The sequence below is a fragment of the Panicum virgatum genome, chromosome 8K, assembly GCF_016808335.1.
Source record: "Panicum virgatum strain AP13 chromosome 8K, P.virgatum_v5, whole genome shotgun sequence".
NCBI lineage: Eukaryota > Viridiplantae > Streptophyta > Magnoliopsida > Poales > Poaceae > Panicum > Panicum virgatum.
The window spans coordinates 5,690,230-5,696,427 of NC_053143.1; the positions used below are offsets into that span (position 1 = coordinate 5,690,230).

At 44.1% G+C, this 6,198-nt stretch overlaps 1 long non-coding RNA gene across 1 annotated transcript; it reads right to left on the minus strand.

Moving 5' to 3' along the window:
* Positions 1-2,781: 2,781 nt before the first annotated feature.
* Positions 2,782-5,516, minus strand: LOC120643697. Its single transcript, XR_005663132.1, has 5 exons — positions 4,867-5,516; positions 4,723-4,801; positions 4,566-4,627; positions 4,069-4,324; positions 2,782-3,571 (listed from the first exon to the last, which is right to left on the minus strand). It is a non-coding gene; the product is annotated as an uncharacterized LOC120643697 (long non-coding RNA).
* Between the last annotated feature and the right edge of the window lie 682 nt (positions 5,517-6,198).

The window sequence follows — 6,198 nt, forward strand, 5'->3', positions numbered from 1 at the left end:
GCGGCGGCATGAGCGTGAGGCAGCGGCGGTCGCCGCACGAACTCGAGGCAAGGCAGTGGTGCGAGCGCGCAGTGAGGCCGTGGTGCGAGCGCGCAGTGAGGCCGCGGTGCGAGCACGGCGGTGGTTGGGCCGCAGCGCGAGCGGCGGTGGGACCGGCAGTGTGTCGAGGCCACGGTGCGAGTGGTGGTGGCGGTTGCGGCGAGAGCGACTGGCGGCAGCGGCGTGCGCGAGCAGTGGTGGTGGCGGCAGTAGCGTCAGGGCTGCGGTGCGAGCGCCAGGTGGCGGCGGCAGCGGCGCGAGTCCGCTACGAGGCGGCGGTGCAAGCGGTGGCAGCGAGCAGCGGCAACGGCAGGAGCGCGTGGCGCGGCCGCAGCACGAGCGAGCACGCGGTGGCGGCATTGGGGCGGCGGCACGGGCATTTTTTTATTCTTTTATTCGATCAGTATTGCTTGTGAAGGCATGAACCGCTTTTGAAAATTAATTTTAGGGACGGATTAGGGTATAACCCGTCTCTACAAATGTATTTCTAGGGGCGGGTGAGAGTATGACTGCCCCTGGAAATGGATTTTTAAGAGGCGAGTAATTAACATAACCCTATATATATCATTTTTTGCTGCGAAAACTAGTAACGGATCTAGAGTCCATCCCTAAAAATGTTATTTTGAACGCCCCTACAAATTCTTTACGTAGCACCCAGCTGACGTCGTCGCCGTCAAGCACCTCGTCGTCGACTCCATGACTCCTATCTTGCTCGCCGGTAACTCAGGTTAAGAAGACTAAGTTATTTTCTTTCGTTCTTGTGTCTTCGCATTTTTTTTTTGCTTTCAGCACGCATGCATGGAGTTCGTACGTCATGGTCATCGTGGTCGCTGTGGAACAAATAGTCACCGGCTGCAGTGAACACACCTTCGCCACGCCACCGGCTGCCAGGATCATCGCCGTATCGTCGCCACGGCTCGCTGCTGTCCAGCTCGCCGTAATGCAGTTGGCCATCAGATCGGAGCTCGCCCCTGAACAGCCCGTGCCATCGAGATGCATCTGTTCGAGGAGTCGTTCCTGTACAAGTCTAGAAGCCACTGGAGATCAACGTGAACACGGGCTGTCTCCTCGTCCTCGACGCTCATGCAGAGAAGAGCGACGCCGATGTGTTCTATCCAGTATCCTCTGGGCCGCAACTGCCGAGGCCTCGTATTGTACTGCTGCAAAAATGATTTGTAGGAACCCACCGATTTTTTTTAGAGACGGATCGAAATTTCATCCGTTGCTACAAATGGAGCGGGGCTACTGTAACATCCAATCCGTCCCTATAAAAGTATTTTTAGAGTAGGTCACCCCCTCACCTGCCCATAAAAATGAGTGCCAATTTAAGGGTGGTTAATGGCGTCACCCGCCCATAAAAAAAGCATTTCTAGGGGGCAGGTGACGCCATGAACCACCCCTAAAAATGGTGGCATTTGTAGAGTGGGTCATGGCCTCACCCGTTCCTACAATTGCATTTTTAGAGGCGAGTGATCGCATGACTAGGGATGAAAACGGTTGGAAACAATCGGCGAAAGACTCCACCACTTTCACTTTCACATCACCAGAAACAAAAACGATATGATATTATCGAAAATGAAAACGGAATCGGTAATGTGGTAATTTCGGAAACAAAAATATACAGTCGAGGACACATTAAAAATGATCAAAACCCATCAAAACAATATTTTGAAAAATGATAAATATGTCAAACATACTTGCGTCCACATTCTAGCGCTTTCGTGTGTTGACCATATTTGCGTCAATATACTTTTTGGCGACTCCGCTGGTGAAGAAAGATCGTGGTTGTAAAAACTGATCTAATCTACCCTAGAAAAGATGAGCATCATCACCGACCTCGACGAGAGCAACATCATCTCCACATCTGTCGAGGAACTCAGCGAGGAGGAGCACCTATTACTTGGTGGCCAAGGAACACTTCAAGGGCCGATTCTCGAAGGGATACAAGAAAGATAGAAAAGACCAAGTCACGAGGGTTCAATACTTGGTGATGCCCTCCTTTACACTTAAAAACAAGCAAATTGAGGTAATCGACAATTTAAGCACTTTATCTTTCGACTTGCTTAGCCAATTATCATCTGTTATGGACCAAAAAATTGCTGATATGTATAAAACCACGAATGATTTGTTTGGTAGTTTAAAGGGTTAATTAGACATCTTGCAAAAGTCCAAATATGTAGATGGTAATTGTTTCTTCCAAACTACTAATCCAATCTTATTGGTTGTGCCAGCATCTGCTTAGCAATCACCATACGACATGCCAACTAGCTATTTATTTGGTGGTCAGCCCAATAATATCTACACTGACTCCATGTCCGGCAACCCCAGCTGAACGAATGAGTTAATACTTTTTCTTCTGCCTTTTCATTCACAGAAAATTTTGTTTTCCTCGTGAACCGATTTCTGATAATACTAGGTGATTCCACGCGCGTTGCTGCGGGATTTGAGAGAACTTTTCTGCGGGATTTGAGAGAACTTTTCGATAAACTACGATAAATAATACAATATTTTTTAAATAAAATACTATGAAGAGTTAGATCGAGTTTGCTAAAAAACAAAAAAATGATAGATTTTTTTAATAAAAAAGCTCATATAAATGGTGCATTTGTAGAGATTACGTTGGAAGCCATATGAGAAATCTCTTGGATGAAAAATAATAGATTTTTGAGTTATTCTTTGGTTAGATAAGAAAGAAACGAATAAGACCTGCATTTCATGGATATAAGACGTACGTGAAATTGATTGGATGGAAATAATGGTGACTGAAATGCATGTATACATCATGACTGTACATATATTACAAACTTGCGATGGTGTACATGAGGATTAGCATGTAGCTGCATACAGTACTATAAGAGGTACCTGGATCATAGTTGTCCAATGAATGGTAAGGGTTGATCCTTTGTGGATGAGCTTGGCAGTTGTTTTTTTACTTGCAATGACAGAAAATTAAACAAAAGAAATAGTGTGTTTGATGTGTTGAGAAAGAAAATTTGATTTATCTTTATCTTGATTATGAGTAAGAAAGAGATTACTGAAGATGCCATCATAAGTCTGGCCCTTCCTTCCTCGATGTCTGTGGCTTTTGTAGTGACCCCAAGCACGCGTCCTCCAGCCGCTATAAAGTTTCCATCTATATCAAAGGTAGCTCTTGCATAGAATATCTTTGCTACAAGAGAAACTTGCTCAGCTTGTCAATAGCAAGAAAGAGGTTATTAAAGATGGCATAATTTAGATGCACTTAATATATCTTAGATTAACCAAGGTTCATCGAGCTTTGAAATAAAAATGGTTTTTCATGTAGATTGTGAACTGATGAAGCAAAGAGTCTATTGGAGATTGAGTGGAGCATGTCTTGCTCTTCTCTTGTTTCTCCTCCTCATTTATAATGTTTGGTTGATGTGTATAACCATATATTGTCCTGATGAGCAATCAAACATGGAATGGTCTAGGTAAGCTACAAAGGCATTACATTTACTTACCTCATCCTCAGCCAGTGATAAGCTGCCACTTTATCTGCAACTCTTGTTTTCTATAAAATCATGTGTTCAACAAAAAAAAGGATCACAAGATCAGAAAATTGATAGAACAAAGAATAATATCAATAAACGAAAATGCTTTAAAAAGCATGTGCTGAAACTTCCTAGGACTGACTGAAAGCATGTGTTAAATTTCAGTGCGCTTTAGTCCTAGCATGCTATGGATCCTCCTTCACGGATCAGATAGATCGTGCTTGTTGAAACAACATAAGAAGTCAATTTGTTAGTACCTTCATGGACTGAATGATACTTTTGCTCTGAAGCTTAATTAGATGAACAATTTGGATGTGATAAACAGAGCAGTAGGCATGTATCAGCATATGGAAACCACTTAAGCTAACCTGAAGGTATGATACTTCTAGCAGCTAGATCCAAAATAACATACATTTGTTTTTTTTATAAATGAACTTCTCTTATGCAAGTAGTAGTATAATTTGCAGTTGACTTGTAATAAAACAACAGAGGCTAGAAGGAAGGCCAGAAGGAATACCTGATAAAAAGATGATAGGCTCCAAGACAAAAACAGAAAGTGACATGTCTTGTAGGTGGATGGAATAAAATTAATCATGTGAATCTGAAACAACTTTTAGAAACAATGATTTTTTTGAAAAATGATCAAATAATGAAATTAATAAAAATGGAAGTAAAACACTGAATGGCATGCCTATGAGGATGTGACCATGCGTCTCATATCCATTATTGCCTGCAAGTAGAGGAAGCAGTATGAAAGTCGCACCTTCCTTCACCTGAAAATTGTAGTTACAACAGTTACCTGAATTTCTCAAGAAGGTCAATGTTGTTGCTACATGTAAAAGCGAAATCAATTTATGTGAACCTACGGAGAGAAAATCTAGTTACAATTGCAATTTTGGGACACGAAACTCATTTAAGAATGGAACTAACAAAATAAATGAATTGCCAAAACTACTAGAATGAGGACAACTGAAGTTTTAGGAATAATAATAAAGATGGATAACATTTTGTTACCTAAATTGTCAAGAAGAGCAATGTTGCTGCTGCATCTAGAAGAGAAATCAATTTACGTGAACCTACGGAGAGAAAATACAGAATACTTTATGAAAGAGTTGGAGAGGAAATTGATCAAACAGACTGGGTGCATCAAACCATGGCCATGTTTACTCACTTTTTGCTTTGATGAGGAAGGTGTCCCCTCCATCTATATGGACTCCATGAATTTGGTCCAGCAGCAGCAGCAGGGAGGTCTAAGGCAAAGAAGCAATCCAGTGACCACCAATTGAGGAAAGGAGAAGGCAAAAAGAAAACAAACCTTTGGGGCTTCGGGATGCAGACTTGGAGATGCAGGCAGCCGTAAGCACAACAATAGAGCGTCCAATGGGATGGGGGCTTTTGTGAATGGTGGAAATTAATGCCAAGAACGACTCCACCATGGCAAGAACGGCTAATATAATGACATAGAATTCATTGGCACAGGCAGTCGAGGAGGCGTAGGTGTGGGAGTTGGACGGGCCGGATGGAGGCGCTCCGTGACATGGAGGAGGGGCACAGGCCGAGCAGGCGTGCGGCCATGGCGCAACGGGAGGTGAGGGGCCAGGCGTGGCAGCAGGGCTACGGGAGGCACGGCCCGGGCAAGCATGGTGGGAGGCGCGGCGGATGAGCGCCCTGGCCGGGCGGTGGGAGTGCAGGAGGCGCATCCCAAGTAGGCGTGGAGAGGCGGTAGCGATAGGGATGTGCGGCAGGCGAGCGCCCTGGCTAGACGGCGGCATAGGGAGGTACCCCAAGAACGGAGGTGTTGTTCAATCAAAGATCCCAGATGGACGGCGGCATACAGAGGGATCAGGAGAACGGAGGTGCCGTCGGATCAAAGATCGGATGGTTCAAAATTATTAAGGTGATGTGGCTGCACCATATGCTAGAGAAATAGCAATTAATGACTTGTAGTGGGGAGCTTTTTTATAAGAGTTATAGATACATGAAAATCCTTTGGGGGCGTGCACTTATGAGTTTGGTTCATACGATGACACAAGTTGATCTTATGACACATCGTCTTACTTCTGCTGCACAAATATCCACAAGTGGTAGATATGAAGCCGATCTTGCTAGGTTCAAAGAAGATTTATTTGGTATGATGAAAACCAAACTAGGTGTGGACATGGGTAATTCTAGACTATATCAAAAACCATATTCTGCTAAATTTTATTTGGTTTCTTATCCTATCGGTTGCCGTGTTCCTGATTTTGTGAAATTTAGGGGTGATGATAATAGAACTACTTGGGAACACATTAGCCATTACATCGTTCAACTGGGAGAAGCTGGTTTCCGTGATGCTTTGTGTATTCGCTTATTTTCTTTATCTCTCAATGGAACTGCTTTCTCTTGGTTTTTGAGGACCAATGATGGTCACCCTTAGATGATGAGTGATTGACAACATCGTGTGGATTTGATGTATCTCTTGGCTCGTGTTGTGCAGGTATAGGATGCAACATGGCGGTTGATGGCACGAGGTGATGATCGGGTGAAAGATTCATGCCGAAGGACCGTGGTAAAGAATGGACGCGAATAGGCTCGGAGAAGCAAAAGGTTCATGCCGAGGGACCCAGACGGTGAAGGGTGAATGCGAGTAGGCCTGGACTGAGGGACC